We start from the raw sequence: 24,207 nt of genomic DNA, 5'->3' as shown, positions 1-24,207 counted from the left end.
TCTTCTTCCTGTGGCTGTACCTTCTCATTGTATTACATTCTAACTCGGTTAAAATGTGGTTGCACTGGGTTAGGGACAATCCAATGGGACATTTTGGGGAAAGTGATGATGGAGGAAGTGGCTAGAGTGAGGGACCCACAAGACAGGGAATACCAGGTGGTCAGGAGCCACCAGAAGCCAGGCAGAGGCAAAGGAAGGTCCTGTTCAGAGCCTTTAGGGAAAGCATACCCTACTTCCATCTTGATTCTAGACGTCTTGTCTCTGTTAACTGTGGGGAGAATACGTTTTTGTTAAGCCACCAGGTTTGTGACAGTTCATTACAGTAGCTGTGGAAATGGGTGTAGTCTCCTGCTAAGACCACCTGACATTAGGTGTGGATTTTCAGAGACCTTGGTGCATGCACAAGTTTTTCGTCTCCGTGGGAGGAAAGATTCATTTCGGCTTGAAGTTTCAGAGGGCTAAGTTTAGTGCTGCTGTTTCTGGGCAGTGGTGAAAGAGAGCATCATGGAGGAAGGAAGAGCATCATGGAATCGTGGAGCAGGGCTGCTTGTTTCATTTTATGATGATCAGGAAGGAGAGAGAGGGCGGGAGGGAGGGAGGGAGAAAGGGAGGGAGGGAGGGAGGGACGGAGAGAGAGAGAGTGAGCAAGCAACTGCCTCCAGTAACCTGTATCCGACTAGGCCCTGTTATCCAAATTTTCCAGCACCTCCCCAAATAGCACCACTAAATGGGGAATAAGGTTTCTGCACATGAGCCTGCAGGGGCCATTTCACAGTCAAACCATAGCACTCAGCTCTAGACTTGTGTTGTTTCTTTGCATACCTTCCCTAGGCAGCCTCCTCTACCCTGGTAGTTTCATCTGTAAATCCCATCTTACCTACCTCCATTCAGACCTTCCCCATAGGGAAGCCTTCTGTAGCAGATGATGTCTGTTCCCTCTCCCTATTGTCCATGCCTGCCCACCCCGCCCCAGGTCAGCTTCTTACAGCATGCTATTCTTCTCTGTTCCAGAGCTTTCTCTGGCTGCAGTAGTTAGGTTGGGATCAGGCCAGAATGCCCATGTCCTCCAACTTCCTAGAGTTACATGTCTTTCATGGATGTGTAGCCCACCATTCTTGCCCTTCCCACAGCCTCAGTCATCTCCTGGAGATGGACCAGACCTTGCTTGCCTATGCTACCCTGCTCATTAACTGACTCCATATTGATTTTCTTCTCTATCTAGCATCTCCACTCTCTTACCACACAACTGAGCTCTCCTCTCACAGAGGCAGTTTACACTCCTTATCCTTGGGTTTGTTTCCAGAAGGGATTGAAATACTTCCCCTCATCCAAGTTGCCAGTCTGGGGCAGGCTCTGTGATGAATTCTTTCTAATAGCATACAGGTCTTCACTGCTCAGATGCAATGGCAGTTTGCTTGTACATATTTTCTTGTATGATTATTTGAGTAATGTCTTTTTGTGGGGTTAGAACATGGGTCATCAGTCTTTTAGCCAAATTCAGCCATGACTCCTCTTTTCCATGTTGTCCTCAGCTCCTTGTGGGTGACAGCAGAAGACCCAAGTAGTTTCAACAAAAGGACTTATGGTTTACAAAGTCAAAATAGTCACCATCTGGCCCTTCACAGAACAAGCTTTTCAGTCTCTGTCTAGGCTAAAAGCTTGTATCAGTTAGCTTTGGCTGTATAAGAAACTCCCCCTATATATAACTTTCTAAAACAATCACCAATTTTGGAGCTCATAATTCTATAAGATGATTAGATTTCTTATTTTGACCTGGGCCTGATCACCCAGTTCCTGATGGATTTGTCTGTGGTCAACAGGGGGGTCAATTGGAGGCAATAATCTTAGTTAAAATAGCCTGCCTCACATTTTTTGTTATGCTGATTAGTTTTTGTCAACTTGACACAAACTGGAGTTACCTGGGAAAAGGGAGCCTCAATGGAGGAATTTCCTTGAGCTTCTGGCCTGGCTTCCCCTGATGATGGACTGTAATCTATAACCTGAAATAAACCCTTTTCTCACACAAGTTGGGTTTGGTCAGTGTTTTATCACAGCAACAGAAAGCAAACCAAAACAGAAATTGGTATAAGAAAAGTGGGGTTTTGCTGTGATGAACCTGACCATGTTGGTTTAAGGGAGGATTGTGGAAGTGCTTGGAACTTTGGACTGGAAAAATTAATTGAGTGCTCAGAGTTTAATGGATCGTTCTATGGTAGTTTGGAAGATGGAAATTCTGAGAGGAATAAAGACAACGGTGGCTAAGTTGTGAAATTTCAGAGGGAAGTTTGAAGGCCCTCAAAGACTCTATTGGGGTCATCCTTATGGTATTTTGATATTCTGTGGTTTCTGGTCATCTGGGGCTGAAGAATTAGCTGTGATGAACAAGAGACCAGAACCACTGAAATAAAACCTTCACTTTACTGAGACAATTGATGTTGGTTAGCTGAGGCTGAAAAACCAGTTGTAATAAATGAGACCAGCATCAATAAAGCAAAATCTTCTTGGGAGTGTTTTCTCAGGGTCAGCACACAGAAGCTGAGGTCCAGAGGGGACTGAGGCTGCATCTCAAGCCAGAAGTCGAACTTAGCAATGTTTAAAAGTCTCCCATGTGGTATTGGGTTTGAAGTCATGAAGAAGTTATAGAAAAGAGGTGAGGCTTGGCACTGTGAGAGGCTAGAAGAGGCCATTGGTGAAGGTGCAGATTCAGCAGTACAGTGATGCATATTGGAGATGCCAGGCCATGGATTGACCACCAAGGATAGTGGTAAGTGTGGGGTGGAGGTGGCTTAAGTCTGAGACAAGCCGTGTGCTCCAGTTGGCAAAGCTGGATAAATGGAGCTGCCCAAGCCCTTTGGAACTCAAAAGATCATGAGTGAGTCCCAGATGTTGGAAACTGAGCTTTTTATACTTCTAGATGGTTGATTTTGCTTTGACCTAAAATTAATTATGCCCTAGCTCTTTCTTCTTGGAATAAGAGTGTGTGTGTGTGTGTGTGTGTGTGTGTGTGTGTGTGTGTGTGTATATATAATCTTATTAATTTTTATTTTATAGGCACCCACAAGCCACAATTAAGAGACTTTGGATATTTTAAAGAGACATTGAACCTTTAAAGTGTTGAATTTTTTTTTTAAACTTTGGGTCTTCAAAAGTTGGATAATGTTTTATATTCTGACATTAACATGAGATCATGAGGACAAGAAATGAAAAGGGTCTGCGTATAGTGATGTCTTTGTGTGTCAAGTTGACAAACCAATTGTGCTGGTTAGTTTCTGTCAACTTGACATAAACTAGAGTGACCTAGGAAGAAGGAACCTCAACAGAAGAACTTTCCAGATCAAATTGGCCTGTGGCCATGTCTGTGAGGCCTTTTCTCAGTTGTTAGTTGATGTGGGAGGGCCTAGCCCACTGTGTGCCTTCCCTGGGCAGGTGAACCTAAGCAGTATTAAAAAGGTAGTTGAGAAAGTCAGAGGGAGCAAAACAGTAAGCAGCGTTCCTTCATGGCCTCTGCTTCAGTTCCTGCCTCTGGGTCCTTGCCTTGAGCAGGATCCTACCCTGGCTTCCTTCAATGAGACTGTTCTCTTCACCTTGGAGGCTAGCTTGGTTTTTCCACATGGTGTTGGTGTCAGAGGCTCTGTGAGCAGTCAGACAGAACAGCATGCAACTTGCTTCAAGCTTCTGTGTGTACTGTGTTGGTCAGAGCCAGCATCCTGACTGAGTTCAGGGTCAAGTGGGAAGGCACTGGCAGATCATGCAAGGATGTGGATATGGAGAGAAGAGCCCATGGATCCTTTTACAAGCTCAGTGAGGGCAAAGAAGCTGTATATGCTTGCTTGTCATTCTATGGAGAAGGGGAAATCACAGTGCCTGGCATGTAGTACATGTCGAATAAATATTTAAATAAACAAACTATATCCTTTTATTTATTTTTAATTTTAAAAAGATTTATTTTATTATTATTTTTTAATTATGTGAGTGCAGGTGCCCTGGGAGTCCAGAAGAGGATGTTAGATCCCTTTGAAGCTGCAGTTACTGGCAGTTAAGAGCCGCCTGACATGGGTACTGGGAACTAAACTCGGGTCCTCTGCAAGAATAGTATGAGCTCCTAAGTGCTGAGCCATCTCTCCAGGCCCAACTATATCCTTAACTGTTTGAATAGAAGCATCTTCAATGGAGTCTTTATACTGCACAATTGGTACAGCTTTAATGACTTCACAAGCAATAGCTAATGCTTGCTGCTTGTTGCAATTTGGAACTGAAATGTACCCCCAGTGGCCATGTATTAAAGGTTGGGTCCCCAATATGATGCTATTGGGAGGTGGTGGAACCTTTAAGAAGTGGCACTTCATAGGAGGGCATAGGTCATTAAGGGTGTGTCCTGAAGGGGCTTGTGGGAGAGAAGTTTCTTCCTCTTTCTCTTTTGCACCCCAACCATGAGGTGTTGGCTTAAGGTAAGCCCAAAACAACAGAGCCAACCAGACATAGAGCAAAACCTTCAAAACTGTGAGTGGTAATAAACCTTTTCTCTAATAAAATGGATTCTGAGGTTGGAGAGATGGCTCAGCAGTTAAGAGCACTGGCTGTTCTTGCAGAACCCCGGAGTTTAAATCACAGCACCCACATGGTAGCTAACAACTGTCAGTAACTCTAGTTCCAGGTGATCCAACACCTTCTTCTGTCCTCTGTGGGCACTGCACAACACAGGTGCACTTACACACATGCAGGCATAACATTCATACACATAAAAAATAAAAATAAATAAAAATTTAAAATAAAATGGATTCATTTCAGGTATTTGTTAAAGTAATGAAAAACAAATACATACTTTTCAATAAACATTATCAGGACCATTTTACAGACAAGAAAATAGATGGTGACTCTCCCTGTGTAACAGAGGTAGTAAGAAAGTTCAAGATCAGAACTGAAATGAATTTGCTTAACTCCAAAGCCTGGGCTGCTTCCCACTACTCCTAAATGTTGTATTTTGTCTTTTGATAAATGCTTTCATGCTTTATAGTTTAAACTATCATCCTTTTTTTGCCATTTTAATGTTTAAATTAGAGCAGCATGTTCCCCCAGCCTCTTTCACACATGCTCACCCTCCATGGGGACCCAGAGATCCTGTTAACACCTCATAATCAATCCCTTGTTCCAGCACCAGGCAGAACTTTTGGCTTCCATAGTCAACAGTCCCACACCTAAAGTCACCACTTGACCAAGCCACAGAATTGAAGGCCAGCACTGTACTCCAGAGGGCAATAAATCTGGCCCCACAGGAGCTGCTGAGAGATGCTTTAACCACTCTGTTATCTTATCACCTGGACTATTCAGGCCTTGTATGAAGGAATCCCTGGATCAAAGTCAAAACAGACTCCAGCCAACATGGTCTTCTAAATAACCATTGTTTATTCAGAGTTCGATAATTAATCAACTCCACAAACATTTATTTAGCACTTACAGTATTCCAGACATTATGCTATTCACAATGGGAGAACATAAGTGAACAAGAGTCCCTGCTGTCAAGATGCTCAGCTAACCGGATAATTAATTATTTGACAATGTACTGAGTTTGCTGGTGGAGACATGCCCAAAGAGTATACAGGAGGGAGAGGCTGGGTGCAGTGGCACAAGCCTGTAGTCCCAGTGCTTGGGAGGTAGAGGTAGGAGGATCAGGAGTTCAAGGTCATCCTTAGTTATATAGCAAGTTCAAGGCCAGCCAGGGCTACATGAGACCCTGTCTCAATCCCTCCCTGCCCTTTGATCCCCTATCCCCATGTTCCACCTCTACCTCCAAGCCCCACCCCCTCACCAAAACGGTAATGAACTCAGTTTGATTGAGGATTGATGGAAAGGACAGGGAAGTCTCTCATACAATTTTTGGAATCCAATTTAGGTTCAAACAAAATTGTATTTCTAAAACAGTACAATTAATCGAGTGGTCAAATTCGTGGACTGAGGAATGGACAGATTTGCTATTTCTGGCACTTGTTAGTAATGTAGTTTTTGGAAGACAATTCCTCTGAGTCTTAGTTTATTCATACACAAAAAAAGGAGCTCAGAAGAGCATCTGCCTTATAAGATTGTTTTGTGAGGATTAGTTAACACACACACACACACACACACACACACAATCTATCTCTTATGCTTAGCACAATTCTGGGCACATAGTAAACATCTCATAAGTGATAGATGTTCACTCAAGGGTGAGGTTAGAGAAGTACAAGCAGTAACATCCTCAAAAATATTCATCATTCTTTCGTTCATTTGAAAGATATTTACTAGGTGTCTGCCATACGTCAGACTCTGTGGTGTGCACAAAGTGACAAGGTACACACTGAATCTTCTCAAAGGCTTCAGTTTAGTGTAGAGAGGGCATACAGATTAATAAACCTGTTCAGAGCCAGTAAGCAGCTAACAGGAACGGGCCTACGATGCTCCTGTCCATGAGGAACGTTTTGGCCATGACATGCATAGCCCTCTTAGACCATCTGAATCTGTGTGGGTGTGTGCATTTGTGTGTTATATGTACATGTTTGTGTGGGTGTGTGTGCATGTGTATTGAGGCCAGGGGTTGATATGGGTATCTTTCTCATTACTCTCCACCTTGTTTTTGAGGAAAGGTCTCCCACTGAACCTGGAACTCATCCATTCAGCTAGGCTGGCTGACCAATTAGCTCCAGGGATCTGCCTGTCTGCCCCACCAGAGCTGATGATACAGACCTCTGCAGTCATACTTGGCTTTGTATGTGGGTCCTGGGGATCCAGACTCAGGCAATCACACTTGCACAGCAGGCACTTTACCTACTGAGCCATTTTCCCAGGCCCCATCTACATCTTGTTTACTTCAAATGTATCTCCACTTTTCATCCCATCTTACTTTCACCTCTCTGTCGTGGCGCCTGATACAACTCTTTCTATATTGACCTGTGGCTTTCATTTTAAGCCAGGGTTGATCCTGTGACTTTGGGGCCACTCTAGGTAAACAATTTACCTGACTTATCTTGAGAGGGAACTTGGCTCAAAATGTATCTTGAGAGGTTGTCTAGATGACAGAGAAGGTAGAGATTAAAAAGAATCCTCTAGGAGGAATGAGAAAGTGTAGTAGTTGGAACAAAAGGAAAGCCAGTCTGGAGCGGACACCTTCGCAGGGGCTTAGTGGGTGGGAAGTAGTTAGTCTCTAGGATGCAATTCATTTCTTTGCAGCCCAGAGCTCCCTTTGGGAGTTTCATAGCTGCCCTTGCGCATCTCCGTGTATACAGACTTCTCGTTGATATTTGCACAGAGCCTTTTGACAATCAGTTGATACTGTCTAAAAATCCACCAATTCACTTATTAATTATAGCAAACTAGTTTTAGTCACAGGAAATTAGAAGCTAATTTTTCAATAAGCCTCATCTCCAGGGATAATTCACAAAATCAAAGAGGAAAATACCTGGTCAATCTAATTTATTATCACAATCAGATGATGCTAACTCGCTATCTCTGGGATAAGCTTGAATTAGAGAATGGCAGCAGCAAATCTAATTGTTACTGATTATTTCATGATCAGCCATGGGGTTTTTGTGCTTGTTTTTGTTTTGGTTTGGGATTTTTTTTTGAGACAGGGTCTCCCTGTAGCCCCAGCTGGCCCAGAACTTTCTAGATAGACCAGGCTGTTCTTGATCTCAAAGAGCTCCACCTGTCTCTGCCTTTCAACTGCTGTAATTAAAGGACTACACCACCGTGCCAGGTGTTATGATCAGTCAGTGTTAAATTGCCTCCAGTTTTGAGGTTATGAGTAAGACTGTCATTCATAACATCCCTCCTTAATTCACTGTGCCCCAAAACAAGATGTATGGCACTATTGGCCACTTGGGGCAGACTGACCTTTTTCTCTGGGTCCTCATTTATGAATGGGGAAAATAAAACTGGTTTCACAGAACCGCTACAAGGATTAAATGATACAGTATTTTTAAAAACATTTTGTTATTTTTATGTTACATGTATGTGTGTATTGCCTGCATGTAGGTAAGTGCACCCATGTTGTGCAGTGCCCACAGAGGTCAGAAGAGGCTGTCGGATCCCCTAGGACTAGAGTTATGGACAGTTGCTAGCTGCCATGTGGGTGCTTGGATTCAGAGGTCAGAAGAGGCTGTCGGATCCCCTGGGACTAGAGTTATGGACAGTTGCTAGCTGCCATGTGGGTGCTTGGATTCGAACCCAGGTCTTCTGCCAGAACAGTCAGTGTTCTTAACTGCTGAGCCATCCCTCCAGCCCTGATATCGTGTATTTTAAGGTACTGCTAAGTGATAAAAGTCAAGACCTATCAAGTGCTTGACACATGCTGGGAGCACGTGTGTGTTCCTACCACATTATACGGAAGGTCATATTTATTGTGTAACTTTTGTAAAACTGTATGGAACAATTTTTTTTACTTCCTTTTTAAAAAGTAGAAGATTGAGACACTAGGAACTTCAATAATTTAATAGAAGTTTGTAGCAGAGCTTGGTGGCTCAGGACTTGGTAGTTCATTAATTCCAGAACTCTGGGAGGCAGAGGCAGGCAGATTTCTGTGAGTTCCAGGCCAGCCTGGTCTACATAGTGAGTTCCAGGACTTACCAGGGCTATATAGTAAGACCACGTCTCAAAAAATTAATAGAGGTTCTCAATATTAATAAGCAGTAAAGCAAAAGTTTGAGTCTGTCTGGCATGTTACTATTGATGCTATTTGGGGAATATTCTGGAAAGTTTAGAAGGTAAGTTTTAAGTTGAAGAAGTAACTCACTAGAGATAGATCCTTAGTGGGGGTATCTTGTCTCTAGACCCTTCCTGTTTCTCTTTCTGTGCTTCCTGTCCTCTATGAAATGAAGACTCTCCTCCACAATACAGTACCGCTGTGCTGATATCTACTCCAGAGAGCAGGACCAAGCAACCATAGACTGAACTCTCTGAAACCATGAGCCAAAATAACTTTTTCCTTCCTTATGTTTTTTCTGACAAGTATTTGGGCTGGGGAAATGAAACAGCAGTTAAGAGTGCATACTACTCTTGCAGAGGACCCACATTTGGTTCCCAACCACCTGTAACTCCAGTTCTAGGAGACCTGACACCCTCTTCTGTCCTCTGCAGACACCTGTACTCAAATGCACATACCACCTCCCCAACATACACATAATTTAAAAAAAAATAAATCTTTAAAATATTTATTTGTTTTTATTATTCATGTGTATGAATGTATTGCCTGCATCTATGTAAGTACACCTGTGTCATGCAATACCCCTGGAGGTCAGAAGAGGGTATCAAATCCCCTGGAACTGGAGGTGCAGATGGTTGTCAGTTGCAGTGTGGTTGCTAGGAATTGAACCCGAGTCCTCTTCAAGAGCAGCCAGTGCTCTTAACCACTGAGCCATCTCTCTAGCACGTCCCCCACCCCTTTTAAGAAAAGTTAACTTTATGGCTCCAGAATCTACACATCAGCTTCTAAATCCATGCTTTGCCTCTTAGTGCCTAACTCACTGTTTTGGGCATCCTGGGTGCCCAGGGGTCATAAATACAGTCAATCACAGAAGTCACCAGACCTGTAAGCTCTTTCGAAGCTAGTACAATGCTTATTCACCTGTACAACCTTTACAGTTGACAGCACTGGGCTTGGAATAATAGAAAGTGAGTGTGTGTGTGTGTGTGTGTGTCTTTGTGTGTCTGTGTCTGTGTGTATGTGTGAGTGTGTCTGTGTATCTGTGAGTCTGAGTCTGTGTACTCATGTATATTTGGAACTGAGGTTGAAGGAGGGTTGGAGCATAAAGGATAAGGATTTTACTGATACATAAGCAGCCTGGAGTCTAACGATGCAATATTCATTCAACCCTTTGAAAGAAACACCTTTTCTGACAAGTGTCAGTTTGTCAGCGCTAGACTAAACTCCACTTGAAAAGTCCTGGTCTGAGAAATCAGGCCTGGACATACTCTTTTTGGGAAATACTGGTAGGTAACAAAGAAACAAAGTCGGAACATTTGGTGAGTTAATATCTGAAATGCAATTCAGATGAAGTCATATGGAGACTCTGCCAATTTGCAATTGCTTCCAGCATCTTAAACACTACACACCAAACCCTCCTATCCACCTCGCTCACCACACACCTCTGCCTTCCAGCCACTGCACTCCAAACCCTGTCTTTGAATCTCTTCCATGAGCCCTCACCCCAGCTTCTCAGTTTCTAGGACCACAGACCCGGCTTTCCTGATCATGTTCCCAGGTGCCCACTTCTTCTGCCCTGTTGTCTGTCATGGTCCCGTTCCTCATGGTCTAGCCCCTGCTTGTTCCTACCTTTTTCTGATCACCTCTGTAGCTCTGTTGCTTTTATTTTTCCTCACTGAAGTCCTAAGTACTGTGATCTCTTGCTGGGAGATGTCTGGTGGCTCCCAGTCACCTGCTGGAATGGATACTCTTCTCCATTCAGTTCACCGGGCTTTTATCAGATGACTCCACTGAGCAGTTTGGGCGTTGTCTTCTCCTCCCCTTCCACATTCAACTCCACATTCTGCATTCTGCCCCACAGGTTTTCTTTACATCTCTACACGACTTTCTCTTCCCCCTCTCCTGGTCCCTGCAGACTTCTGTTCCCTTCTCCTAGAACCTCTTCTTTCACAAGTTTTTCGATTCATATAAGATTATTGCTGTTTGTTAGGCAAACTCAGAGAACTATGTCAGCAAGGGCCAAGAGGATCCTTGTCCAAAGATACAATGTCTAAAACATTATACTCAATGGTTGTCAGGACACACCAATAGTTTCTGTATTACTTACTGTGCTCTCACATCTGCTTCATTAATAGGCTGTGTATTAGATCTAAACTGCCTTCTTAGGAATAGGTCTGCCTTGGTCTTATTTGTTTATTTAACAGCCTGTGCTACGTCCCTTTTGAAAAATCCTATTAGACCATGGGCATGCTTTTGCAGAAGGAGGGCCAAGAGTGTGGGAGTAAATGGTGGGAAGTTGGGGGTGGGCATTGTGTTCAGGTGCCGGATGTCTCTCCCTTTGACTGGTTTAGATATACCTGTAATTGTTTTTGTTTTGTTTTGTTTTTTTAAATGTGTGTGTGAACATGGGTATGCATGTGCTGTAGCGCAAATGTGAAGGTCGGAGATCAGCCTTGGGTATTTGCCTTCACCTTCTGCTTTGTTTGAGACAGGGTCTCTTGCTGAGTTTTTTCCCACTGTGTGTGCCAGGCTAGCTGACCCACAAGATTCCAGGGATTTTCCTCTTTCCACTTCCATCTCACCATAGGGGTGCACTGACATCACAGATGCATGCTGCCATATCTGGTTTCATGTGGTTTCTGGGACCTGAACCCAAGCCTTCATGCTTGCTCAGCAAGTGTTAAACCTGTTGAGCCATTTTCTCAGTCCCATAGCCGCTGTTCTTCAAATACCTTGATTAAGGCAGCTGTGTCAAATTACTCTCCTTTCAAAGAGCATCATGGGGGTTTGGGGGGGGCCCTCAAAAGATTTTAGACTCAGTCGATAGAGAATGAATGATATTTTATTTAGAAGAATATACTCAGGGGGCTGGAGAGATGGCCCAGAGGCTAAAAGCACTGTCTGTTCTTGAAGAAGCTGCTCTTGCAGAGGACCAAGGTTTGATTCCCAGCACCCACACGACAGGTAACTGTAACTCCAGTTCAAAGGAATCTCTCACCTTCTTTTGACCTCCTTGGGCAGTGCATGACATGGGTGCACTTACATCCATGCAGGCAATATGCTCATAAATAAAATAAAAGTAGTAATAATTAAATCTTTTTTTAAAAAAGAAAGATACACTTAATTAAAAAAAAAATACACTCTTGAGCTCCTTCTTTCCTTTATCCCCTAGGTTCCTTGTATACCCTTCCCTCCCCCCTCCATTAAATTAACCCAATTTTTATCCATATCTCCCTCATTAAAGCCTGTTTCCAACTGTTCTTTCAGGTTATTTCTTTTCCTTTGCTTCCCTGTTTCCTGTCCATTATCCTGGTTCCTGTAGTTATGTCTGGTTGTATACTTATTTATCAGAGAGGTAGGACCATAGGAGAAGGGTATTAGTAAGGGAGAAAGGGGGGAAAATGGGGGCACCTTAAGTGAGAAAACCATGATGGAGGGGTGACACAATGCCAGAGATAAACAATGCCTAACTAGTTTTGAAAACCAGAGGGAACCATATTACTCCTGTACCCTACTGACAAATTATACATAGCAGATCAAGAAATATATGTCTAGGTAAAGTTTATCTGAGAACAACTGGTCTTTGCCCAAGATTTATCTATATGACACACAATAATTAAAAATACCAGACTGGTAGAACTAACCTTCTTGGGTGTTTAACAGACATACTTTGAGGCCTATAATAATTTGGTCAGAGGGACATAAAGGATACTTTTTGCTCCTAGCCCTCCTAGGTCAACTAGTTCCAGAGGACTTTGAGCATCTCTCAAAATGTCCTATAATGGTGGTGGGTCACCTGTCCTCTTGATCAAGGAGGCCGAGGAGACCCCACCAGATAGACTTGAACCAGTGTCCAGTCTATAAAGAGGAGGGTCAACACAGAGGAATCATTTCCTCCATGCTTCCAAGTGAAGCCAACCATGGTCGAGCAGGACCTTTGACTTATCTTCATATAGGCGGAACTGGTAAAAGAAAGGAGCCAGGGGCTCCTCCAAAGCCCATGTGACCCCTGAGGAACAGATCCTCAAATGACCTTAAGAGTAAAAATAAATAGGGTTATCTGGTCCAACTGTATGGCCTTAAACATCCAAAAGGAAGTTATAACCAAAGATTAAAGGGGTCAATATAATTTCTTAAAAGTCCACATACATAGCTAAAGGCTACACAACAAGCAACAATGCCAGATAGGAGATAATTTCTTTTGAGTTGTTGGCCAGGGTGACCAAAGGGACTCCCAGATAGTAACCCAGCATAGAACTGGGAAACAGCAGACCCCAATCTTATCCAAAGGAATATTGACAACTGATTACTGCTAGATGAGGAACAGCTGACGCTCCTAAAACAAAGACCTCTAGATAGGCTGACTAGATTCACCAGAAGGGCAAGTAATAGGGAATGGCTGGGGGTGCCAAGACCACAGCAGACAGTAGCAGGGATATCGGAGTATAAGGGCTCCAGTTGGGGGAGGGAGACTATGGGAGGGTGCTACCTGGGAAGTGGGTATATAAATAATAATAATAATAATAATAATTCTTAAAGGCATAAAAATTTGCTCCTTAATGTGAAAAACATTACCATTGAAATATACCTGATGACTTTATATCCATGCTCAGATGCCAAAATGAATTTTTCTGTATGAAACTGTGTATTTTAATAATGAAATAGAGATCTTTTTCAAAGTTTAAAACCTCATTTAATTTTATGTCTTATAGGGTTTATACTGAGTACAATATTGTATAATTGTATTAATTCAACTGTAAACCTAAAAATTTACAGCCAATTTTGAAGGAGATGCATCTTGGCTCTGAAAATTGTTATTGAATACATCAGTGCTGTTGTAATGAAATGCTTCTTCTGATTGTGTGGTTATTAAATAAATAATTAAAAAAAAATACACTCAGTTGCACTCAGAGAAGAATGGGCTTTGCCATCAGCCTCTTGGTAACTAAGAAAAACACTTCATCCCTTTCTATACTGTGCAGACTCAAGGGTGCACCTAGCCTAGGAGCGAGCAATTCTAGTTGCATTAAACACAGAAGCAAAAGTCTACCCAGAAGTTTGTCAGTCCTCTCCCAAGTGTTGAGTGTCATTTCTCAACAAGCTGTTTATTCCAGATAACATCTGAGAAATGCTTCAGTTATTAGGGACTCAGAATCAAATCTCTCCCATATCTAAGCTCTGTGAAGGACAGTACTTTTATTTGGCTAACAACCCCTTTAGTGTACTATGACATTTTCCCTAACAAATTTCAAGTCTAGGTCTTTAAGATTTTTCCAGAGGACTAGAAAGAATTTTGGTTCACTAGCCTATGGCCATTTACTATTGTACTTTTTCATTTTACTGAGAAAAAAAATGGAGTAGCCTACAACTCTTGTAGAATAGAACAGTCTTGTATCATTACAGTACCACAAGGGGACTTTGATTTCATAGGAAACAAAGCTCAGAACAAGCAGCAGAGTCTCAGAACCCAAAGTGACTGCTCATGCTTCTTCACAGAAACACTCTTAACGTGTCATCCAACTGTTTGTGAACACCAGTATGTTCACAGCGGTCAACCAAGGAAAGGTGAAAATGGGAAAATGAGAAATAAAGCCAGGCTTTGTGAACCTTGTTCAAAAGGAGTTCCAGGTTATTACTGTGACAAATGATAGTTACATTTTAGTAACTGGCTATGAACACTATGTTAAGTGAAGGGTGAATTATTCCTCCTCACAAGAAATGTCAGGTTAGGCTCCTTTGTATTTCTGCTCTCATTTTTGTTGAATGAACAATACATATTGTGATGGTTAGTGTTCATTGTTAACTTGACACAACCTAGAATCTCCTGGGAAGAGTGTATAAATGACGGATTGCCTGCATTGGGTTGTCCTCTGGGCATGTCTGTGGGGAACTGTCTTAATTAAGTTGATTAATATGGGAAGACCCAGCCCACTGTGGGTGGCTCCATTCCCTAGGCAGGGGGTCCTGAAATGTATAGGAGTGGAGAAATCAAGCTGGGTGAAAAACAAGTAAGATGTATGTATTCATTTCTCTCTGTGCTTGACTTTGGGTGTGATATGACCAGCTGTCTCAAGCTCCTGCGGCCATGACTTCTTCACAGTACTACACTGCAACCTGGAATTGTGAACTAAAACAACTTTCTCCTCTAAGTTGCTTGTTGTCAGGGTATTGTATGACAGCAACAGAAATTAAATTAGAATACATTCCCCTGTTTAATTTGTGCTGCTGTATATAGGTATATTAATTTATATATTACTGATTTGTTATTTAAGCTCATGGCCAACAGCACTGTAATTCATTTGATTGAAACATGCAAAGCAGAAAGTGTTTACTCTGTGAGGAACAGCCAGCCTTGTTGCATTTAGCAACATTAGCCAGTGCTGTAGTACTACCCTTGGGCTTCATTTTGATCATCAAAATCATCAACACAAAGCACAAGATATGAAAACAGGACCCTTGTCTACAGTGTGAGAGCTGAGGCAATAGGCAGGGGTGTCAATTTGCTCTACCCCAGCTGGAAACAGGGATGCATATTGAGTGATTCAACTTTTTCACCACACTCTGTGTCTATGGTTGACCATGAAACATAGTAAGGATGACTCCTAGTTTGCAAAAATCTCCAGCATAAGCAAATCCAAAATGATGGCATTCATAAGGATGAAGATAAAACTGTTTTAAAAGGCAGGTTCTCAATAAATTGTAAGATGGATAAGACAAAATTAAGGCAAAAACAATATATTGAAACCTAACTTGAAGAGCCCAGTGCAAATTGGAATGACGGACACACAACATACAGACAATAGCCAAGCATGCATCTAAGTGAGGGGCCTCTGTGAGGTTGGGTCCTTTATGACTGAATATTTCTTTTTTTTTATATTTTACTTTTTATTTTTCGTGTATGAGTGTATGGCCTGCATGTGTGTAAGTGTACCTGTGCAATGCCCACGGAGGTCAGAAGAAGGCAACAGATCCCCTGGAACTGGAGTTATGGATGATTGTTAGCCACCATGTGGGTGCTGGGAATCAAACCCAGGTCCTCTGCAAGAACAGTCAGTGCTCTTAACCACTGAGCCATCTCTCCAGCCCCATGACTGAACATTTCTATGCCCCCACAAGTCAGTTCCAACCCCAACACTTAGATTAGTACAACCCAGGGTGAAAGCAAATGTCTTTATAGAGGTTGTAGCATTTGAATGGAGTCTCAGATGGCTTGAAAATATAGCTCCAATGACAGCTGAACACTACAGATTCACACAAGGCCTGGTAGAGTCTGGGTGTGTGTTATCCAGAATACAGAGGTTGTGTCATATTTGTTGGCCTGGCCATATGCCAGGCACTGGGACAGAGGCTTCATATTCTCACATTTGATCATGACAGCAGCCCTATGCAAGGCAATGCCATTGTCATCCCATTTTATAGTGAAGGAAATGAAGTTTGAGGGTGGTAACTTGTCCAGTCTTGGACAGCAAAGGCCAAAGAAAAGTTCTGTACCTGACTCCTAAGCTCTCATTTAATTTAATCCTGAATCGGTCCATGCTTCTCTATTTAGTATGAAATCCACACTGCCTGACTTACCCAAGGAGACAACCTTGGTAGTCTCACTACTGATGGGACCCAGTTAGCAGATGCACACATGCCTCATGGGACTGAGATGGAATGGCCTGAGCTAGAGAAGAGGCCTCCTTCCCTTGCCTGCTCCTCTATCCCATTGGTTCATGAGGAAATCACAGGCGCATTCCTGACTCAGCCTGGAGCCTCATGTGTATTATTTTATTCCATAGGTCCTTACAATAGCCTCAGGAATTCTTCCCTGGAATTTTACCTCTGGGGAACTCATTGTGAGGGAGGATGAGTGGCAGGTCCAGAAAAGATACGGGAGTGACCACTGAAGGCTGGAATTAGAACCCCAGACCTTCAAACCACAGTTCAGTGTTTCTTTGGTCTGACCCTTCAGTCATCCCCTAGGACTATTTGATGGTGAATCCAGTAGCTATCCATTCTCTACAGTTTCACTTTCTGTGGTTTCAGTTACCCACAGACAACCACAGTCCAAAAATATTAAATGGGAAGTTCCAAAAATAAACAATTCATAAATTTGAAATTGTATGACATTCTGAGTAACATGATGAAATCTCTCAATGTGAACCTTCCCTTGGTCCAGTGTAGCCACACTGAGCATATTGCCCATCTTTTTGTCACTTAGAAGTCATCTTGGTTATCAAGTCAACTCTCACAGTAACGTAGTCATTAAGTAACCCTGTAGTAGTAAAACCGCCATGTCACAATACCTATGTCATTCCACTGTATCATCTCACATCACAAGAAAGAATGAGCATGGTGTGATACCGTATTTGGGAATAGCAGACAGTACATTCTCATAAATATAACTTTTATTATGGCACTTGTTATAATTGTTCTATTTATGATTAATCTTTTTGTGTCTAATTGATAAACTAGGCTTTCCCATAGGATTTTTATTTTGTGTGTGTGTGTGTATGTGTGTGTGTGTGTGTGTGTACGTGTGTGTACGTGTGTGCTTGTTTAGTGTATATAGCTTGTGTTTGTGGGTATAAAAATGTGGACAGGTACATATACTTATGTAAAGATAATCATGTATCCTGATCAATTAGTCTCTACCTTACTTCTGAAGAGACAGAGTCCTTACTGAACCAGGAGCTAGGCTGACATTCAGCAAGCCTCCCAGATGTCCTGTCTCTCCACAGTGATTAGCTTACAGATGTGTGCAGCTACACCCAGTTTTGTTTTGTTTTGTTTTACATAGGTGTTGGGGATTTGAACTCAGGTGGTTGTGCTTGCATCCTTGCTGCTGAGCCATCTCCCAAGCCCAACCCTCAGGTTAAAACTGGAGCATACAGCATATACCTGAAGGCTATGTAACCAGAAACACAGTGCCAGACAGGAGACCCCTCCTTTTGAGTTGCTGGTCAGGGGAGTCCAAGAGACTACCCAAATAACACAGGCTATTGCCATAGCCCTTGATTACCTCCCAGAACTTGAAAGTAAGACCCTATTTCTGAAGACAGGACATACTTCCTCCTAGGATACTAGGTGTCACTAGCAGGCAAGGTTAATAATGACAAATGAAAAATAGGCATATGACAGGCATAGACAGTGAGAGGGGGGAGTTAAGCTTATGTGGTATAAAAAACCAGAGGGAAATGTATTAGTTCAAAATCCTACTGAACAATTACACATGCAGTATCTCTACATGAATCCATGTATATAGCCGGTCTATATAACAACACAGAGCCAGGCAGGAGAAACCCCCCTTTGAGTTGTTGGTCAAGGTAGCCCAAGAGTCTCCCCAAATAACACAGGCTATTGCCATAGCCCTTGATTACCTCCCAGAACTTGAAAGTAAGACCCTATTTCTGAAGACAGGACATACTTCAGACACAGGACGTGGTGTGGAGCTGGAACTGACCTGTAAGCCTCCTCCATGAAGACTTGATCTCATTAATTTCAGAGGATTCTATGCAAGCTAATATGAGAGAAAAATCAATCAATAGTCCAACTCCAGCTTTAAAGACTAATGATCACAGCAGTGACCAGCACAGTAAATGTATCAGTGCAGCAGTGACACTTTTATCTATAAGGTAATCAACAGTGATCTAATTGGACTTAAAGCCCTCTCAATGGGAAGGAACTCATGTATGACACTGTACACGTAACCAAATGCACTTGGCTGGAGAGGTCATAGATCCTAGAAAACACTACCTCTGTCACATCCCTAGACAAATGTAATTTCTTTTTTTTTCCCCTCTCAGATCTGTGCTTCCAAACAAGGGCTCACTTGTTTTATTGAAACAATATACACCGCATGAAATGGGGAAGTAAAAGTCAGACCCTATTGGATAGGCATGTCCTCTGAGACAGTCACTCCTCCCACCCAATCAGTCAGCTTTAATTGTATGGAGGGCGGGGGCTAAGGACAGACGTTGAAGTGCTGAAAAAGCTGGGAAGCATGGGAAAGTCACCATCTTATGGTGTGTGGGTGGCACGGATCTCAAAGCTTCTCCGAGATGTAAAAACAGAGCCCACAGTCAATAATGCCTTTGTAAGTAACCCTTTCCCAGATGGCATAAACTAGATAAAAACCCAAATAGAATGTATTGTGTCAATTTTGTCAGTCTGCATTAGGACCGCCTGGCCCTGGGATTCCAGAGAGCATGACTGGGTCTCCCAAGTTTGGGGCAGGGGGGTTGGCACAACAGACCCTTATAAAGAATTTTTCCCTCACACAGAGATACAAACCCATAAACAAATTGTATCAATTTCTATCATTGCTTTTAATGAGATAAGTGCTGTTTGCAGGGCTTTGATATGTAAAATATACATACACATATTCATATATTGTAGTGGGTCATGGGCAAAGAAGGGTCATAAGAAATTAAGGCCATATGCCCAGGTCACAAGAGGAGCACAACACTCAGAGTGCTTGTTTACCTTATGAGTAAGCTAAGATTAACTTTTTGGTTGCAAAAATTATTAGACAGATGTAATTTCTTAATGTATGCTAAATATGGATCCTTATATTTACAGACAAGTATACTTGTCACCTGTGGTGGTTTGAATGAAAATGTCCCCCATAGGCTCCAAGTGTTTGGACATTTTGTCCCCAGATGATGGCACTGTTTTGGGAGGTTTTAGAAGGTGTGGCTATCCTGGAGGAAACATGTCCCTGGGGGTGGGCTTAGAGAATTCTTAAGCCTTGCCAGATCTCTGGTCAGTCTCTTGCTTCCTGTGCCTGCGTGAATAGGAGACTGCAGAGTGTATGTCCCTGGACAGGACTCCTATATTAAACCTCACCCACCCAGAACTCAGGGACCATTGTGGAAGAGGGAGTGGAAAGATTGTAAGAGCCAGTGTGGGTTTATGATTATAAGGAAACAGTCTTCCAGGCCTCTGGGAACTTTCTCATATAAACTTAGAACAATGGCGACAGCATGCATAAGGCCCAAGCAAACTCTATCAGACAAAAACCCAGCATAGAACTGAAGAAATGGGAAGGAGGCCACACCTGTAGCTGAGGAACTATTAGCGACTGATTACTGCTAGGTGAGGGAGAGCTGATCTTCGTTAAGGGAGTGACTCTAGATAGGCTGACTAGACTGCGCCAGTGGATTAACCTGCACCAAGGGACATCCAACTACGCAAACTTGACTCGGTAGCCTTACCATGTATGACAGAATGCATGAAATCTGGTGGAGGGGGCACTACAAGGAGTGCGGATGGAAGAGGTCTAAACATGAATAAGATATATGAAATGCACAAAAACAATAAAAATATACATTGAAAAAAAAAGCATGAGTATAAGACGTGCATTGGCTCCCCTACCCAAAGCCTCTCTCACTGACACAGCTCCGGTGCCCAGGTTTGCTTTAGCAAACGCATGTTCCTTTTGATTCCGGTTCTTTAACAGTAGGGCAGTACGGAGAGGGTTCAGTAGTATAATTAATACTCTGAATGGTATACATGACAGGAATCTGCTGCCAGTTCAGGCTCAATTTGTGGGCTACTCAGCTGAAGGGATTTTCTTGCTTCTCAGAACAGGTTAATTAAGTAAAGTTGCTGGAGGGGGCTCCCTTGGTATAGGGAAGGGAGAGCAGAGCATTCTTTGAAGGCTCCGGTACTGACTGGCATCTTTATCCAGCACTGGAAGGCTCTTTGGATCTGATAAAGGGAGACTTTCCTTGCTTCTCGCAGCCTTGGCTCTGGCCACTTCCCTCTGTCTCACAGCCAGTGTACTGAGGCCCCCGTGGGCTCTCTGTCCTATAGCAGATGTGAGGGGACACAGGGCTCTTTCCTCTTCCAGCAATAGTGGAAAGAGGAGAGCAAGTGAGGCCCTTCCTATTCCATGCAGAGCTGGTCTTCTGGGGAGGGAGGGACTAGAAAGAAATGCTGGCTCTGTTTTCCAGAATTAATGGTTAGCGTCTGCTGGGGCTATTTGCACTGTAAACGAAATTAAACAACAAAAAGCAGAGATGAAGCAAAACAACTCAAATGATCAAAAAACATTCTGGTGGTGGGTGTAAAACGAGATTTCTGACAGCAGCGCAAGTCCAAGTGGGCAGTAGAAGGATACCTATGAGGTCGCTTGTTCAGAGACATGCACACACAAACACTTAAAGAGAAGGCCACCCACCATTTATTGTGCTAGAAAGTGTCACAGGCCCCCGTAGAGAGCAGTGCCTTTCACACAGGAAGGAGGGGTCTGAATTTCAAACGCAAGTCACTGGAGATCTGTGAAAATTATCCAAAGGAGTGAGTAAAAATTCAGCAATCTTATTCAGTTAAGTAAGGAATAATTCTTAGCCATCCTTCTGTCTCATCAAGCATTTCTGTGGTAGACTCTTCTATGGAAACTTTTGTCTACAGGTTTCCATCTGCTGTGATAACTGCTATTAATCAAGATGCCTGCTGTCATCCCATCTCCGGCTGTGATTTCTGTCATCTCGTCAGTGCTAAGGAGGGTCACTTCTTAGGAAGAAAGATGCACCTGAGGGACTTGGCAGGAGCATCTTCTGCATCATGTGAGCAGACCCTGAGCTGGTAAACTCCACATTCTAAAGGACACATTAAACAAAATCTAAAAGTATCTCTGTTTTCAAAGATTCATCCAGCAGCAGATTTTCCCAAGATCCTGTAAGAGCTGGGAAGTTAGGTTCCTCCTGTTCACACATATTTATACAGAGTATACCTAAGTCTCAGATCTCATTAGAATTTAAAGCCACTGTCTGCCCTGTGACTTGGGATTTTGTGGTCTTTGTAAGTACACATGTGTTTCCTTTTCAAGAACTCCAGGGTCCTTGTGAAGCTAATTTGTCTGGAGTCATCCCAGCCCCCTCTTCAAAGTTTTACAATAGATTTAGAAAGTAATTTAAGCCTAAACAATGTTTTAAAAATGATTTGAAGGGGCCAGTGAGATGGCACAGTGTGTAAAGGCACTTACTACCACATCTGTTGACCTGAGTTTGACCCCCAGGATCCACATGGTGGAAGGAGAGAATCAACCTCCACAAGTTCCTCTAACCCCCCACACATACATTGTACACACACACACACACACACATACACACACAGTGCTCAGCCCTAAATGGAACATCTATATGACACCCCTCCCCCAAAGGCTCAGGGAACATTGGGGAAGAGGAGGTGGAAAGATTGTAAGAGTCAGACATAGTGAATGGATACAAGGAACCTTTTTTGGACCCAAGCAGTTGCGTGTAAACCCACAACTCTTGTGACAACTACATAAGACCTGTGAAAGCCCAAGCCAGATAAAATTCCAGCACAGAAGGGGAGGTGAGCAAGAAGCCCCAGTCCTAGCTGAAGGGCTATTTGACAATGTTGGCAATGGACAGCTGCTGGGAAAGGGAGACTCAGTTTTCTTTAAGGGTGTGATGCTGGGTAGGTTGACCCTATGCTACAAGGGATGGGCCCCACACCCAAGAGTATTTGAGGGACACAAATTGGATTTGATAGACCTTAAATAAAATAGAGGACTTGTAGAGGGGGTGGGGAGGTGAGGGTGGATCTGAGAGGAGATGGGGAAGGGGGTCTGAATATGATCAAAATCATTGTATAAAATTCTCAAAGAATCAATAAAAATATTATTAACATAATAAAATGAAGTGCACATGAAAAACAGTTGATTAGGTTATGTTCATGTACAGAATTACAGGTTTCATAACCTTTACATGCATGTATAGTATGTATATACATATGCGTATGGGTGTCATGTATTACAGGTTTCGTAACCTTTACATGCATGTATAGTATGGTTTCATAACCTTTACATGCATGTATAGTATGTATGTACCTATGCATATAGGTGTCATGTATTGTGCCCCCCCATTTCCTCTCATGTCTCAAACATTCCCTTATTGTGATATATAGTGGCTTTCTGGTGAATGTTAATAATAAAAATTATATGTAACATGAAAATAATTTTTTAAAGAAAAAATGATTTGAAAATTGTATGTGCCAAGTGGGCTAATTGTTTGCATGTAGATTATTTTAAAGAATGACAGCCCCAATGCTGGGAGGCAGGGACACAGAAGGTATCAATGGACTTCTGGTTCATGATAAGGACAACAGGGAATTTACAAATGAGACTTTGAGCTTAGATACATAATAATCATAGCAGAAATATCAATGAAATAATGAGCCTCATTCGATCTCTCTGGGATCCTCAATTGGTCAAAGTCCCCTCACATCTGACCCATATAATCCTGTGTCCTAATACATTCTATACTAAAGGCAGAGACAGTTGAGCCCAAGAAAGCAAGCCATAAGTGACATGGTAAATGGGCTCAGACTTACAGATGTTTGCTTACTATCTCTCCGTACATATGGAAATAATGATGATAATAATAATAATGACACAACTAAGACTGGTTGAACAGTTGCTTTGTGCCAGATGCTCTGCTAAGTGACTTACATTGCTACTTCTTTCTCTCCTCATAGCTACCCCAGGACTAAGTCACTATTACTGTTGTCCCTCTGTATAGGTAAGCTTTAAGCATCCTGTTCAAAGAGCAAAGCTTGCACCAAGACTATGATTCCCAGAGCCCACACTCTGTTCTTTAGCACTGCCTTCAACTAGAGAAAGGGTTTCTATCAACAAGGAAGAATTGATGTTCAAGAGAGTTGGAGGTCTATAAGAAAAACATTCAAGGGCTAGGAAGACAGCTCTGTCGGCCAAGTTCATTCTGACAAGATGGCTTAAGAGGTAAAGGAGCTTGCTCTCCTTACTCCCTTTCCCGTTTCCTCTCCTAAACATTTTACCATCTCCTCTCACTGAGGAAAGTGAGGCTGCAGTGTTTACTGAGCTTCCGATTCAGCATGGCCATGGGGGTAGTCAAAAAAAGAAAGAAAGAAAGAAAAAAAGCACACATCAGCAATTGCTGATGGGTTAGAAAAAGGCTGTAGGGTGGCTGAAAACTGTGGGGTCCATGCATTTTCTGGGCGGAGTTCATTATTCACGGAACTTTGGCAGGTGAGGGCTGCTCACCTCCCAGAGGAGTGTCCCTGCCAGTGAAGGGCTTCAGTCTTTCCCTGGCTCTGATTCGTTGTCTCAGGCACCAACTCAAGCAGCATGCGCCTGTGGAGGTGGCTGCTGCTCCTGCTGCGACGGCCCTGGCACAGCAAGGATCCTTCTCTCTGGATCAGCGTCAAGAGGATGTGGTCATCCCAGGCGCCAGGCAAAGACTTCCACCCTACCTAGCAGCACTCCAGGCTGTCTCCAAATCTTTTCTTTCCCCCGTTAACTGTGAAATCCTCAGCACAGGAAATGAAGGTGAAATGCAAGTATTTCTGCATCCCCGCACCCCCACCCCCACCCCTTTTTTGGTGCTAGGAATGAAATCCTGGGCCTTGTTGCAGGCTAAACACACAACTCTCCCTTCCAGATATACCTTCGGCCCTTGTGAAATTTCTTTTATCTGAGGTTTTTCTTTTGTGATTGTAGTTTCAAATTCTAATGTTAATGCAACTAATTCCTGGCAGATGAT

The 24,207-nt window shown here is 42.8% G+C and overlaps 1 long non-coding RNA gene across 1 annotated transcript in view; it reads left to right on the top strand.

Annotated features, from left to right (window-relative positions):
* LOC103746879 overlaps nt 1–21,612 on the top strand; it is a 33,025-nt gene extending 11,413 nt beyond the window's left edge. The window contains exon 4 of the long non-coding RNA XR_607817.2: nt 21,071–21,612. This is a non-coding gene — a long non-coding RNA (uncharacterized LOC103746879). The remainder of the gene's footprint in view (nt 1–21,070) is intronic.
* Nucleotides 21,613–24,207: the final 2,595 nt, after the last annotated feature.

The sequence above is a fragment of the Nannospalax galili genome, unplaced genomic scaffold (assembly GCF_000622305.1).
Source record: "Nannospalax galili isolate Female #2095 unplaced genomic scaffold, S.galili_v1.0 scaffold543, whole genome shotgun sequence".
In the NCBI taxonomy this organism is placed as follows: Eukaryota; Metazoa; Chordata; class Mammalia; order Rodentia; family Spalacidae; genus Nannospalax; species Nannospalax galili.
Note: the sequence above shows the minus strand (reverse complement) of the source record. Positions and strands in the feature narration are given on the sequence as shown.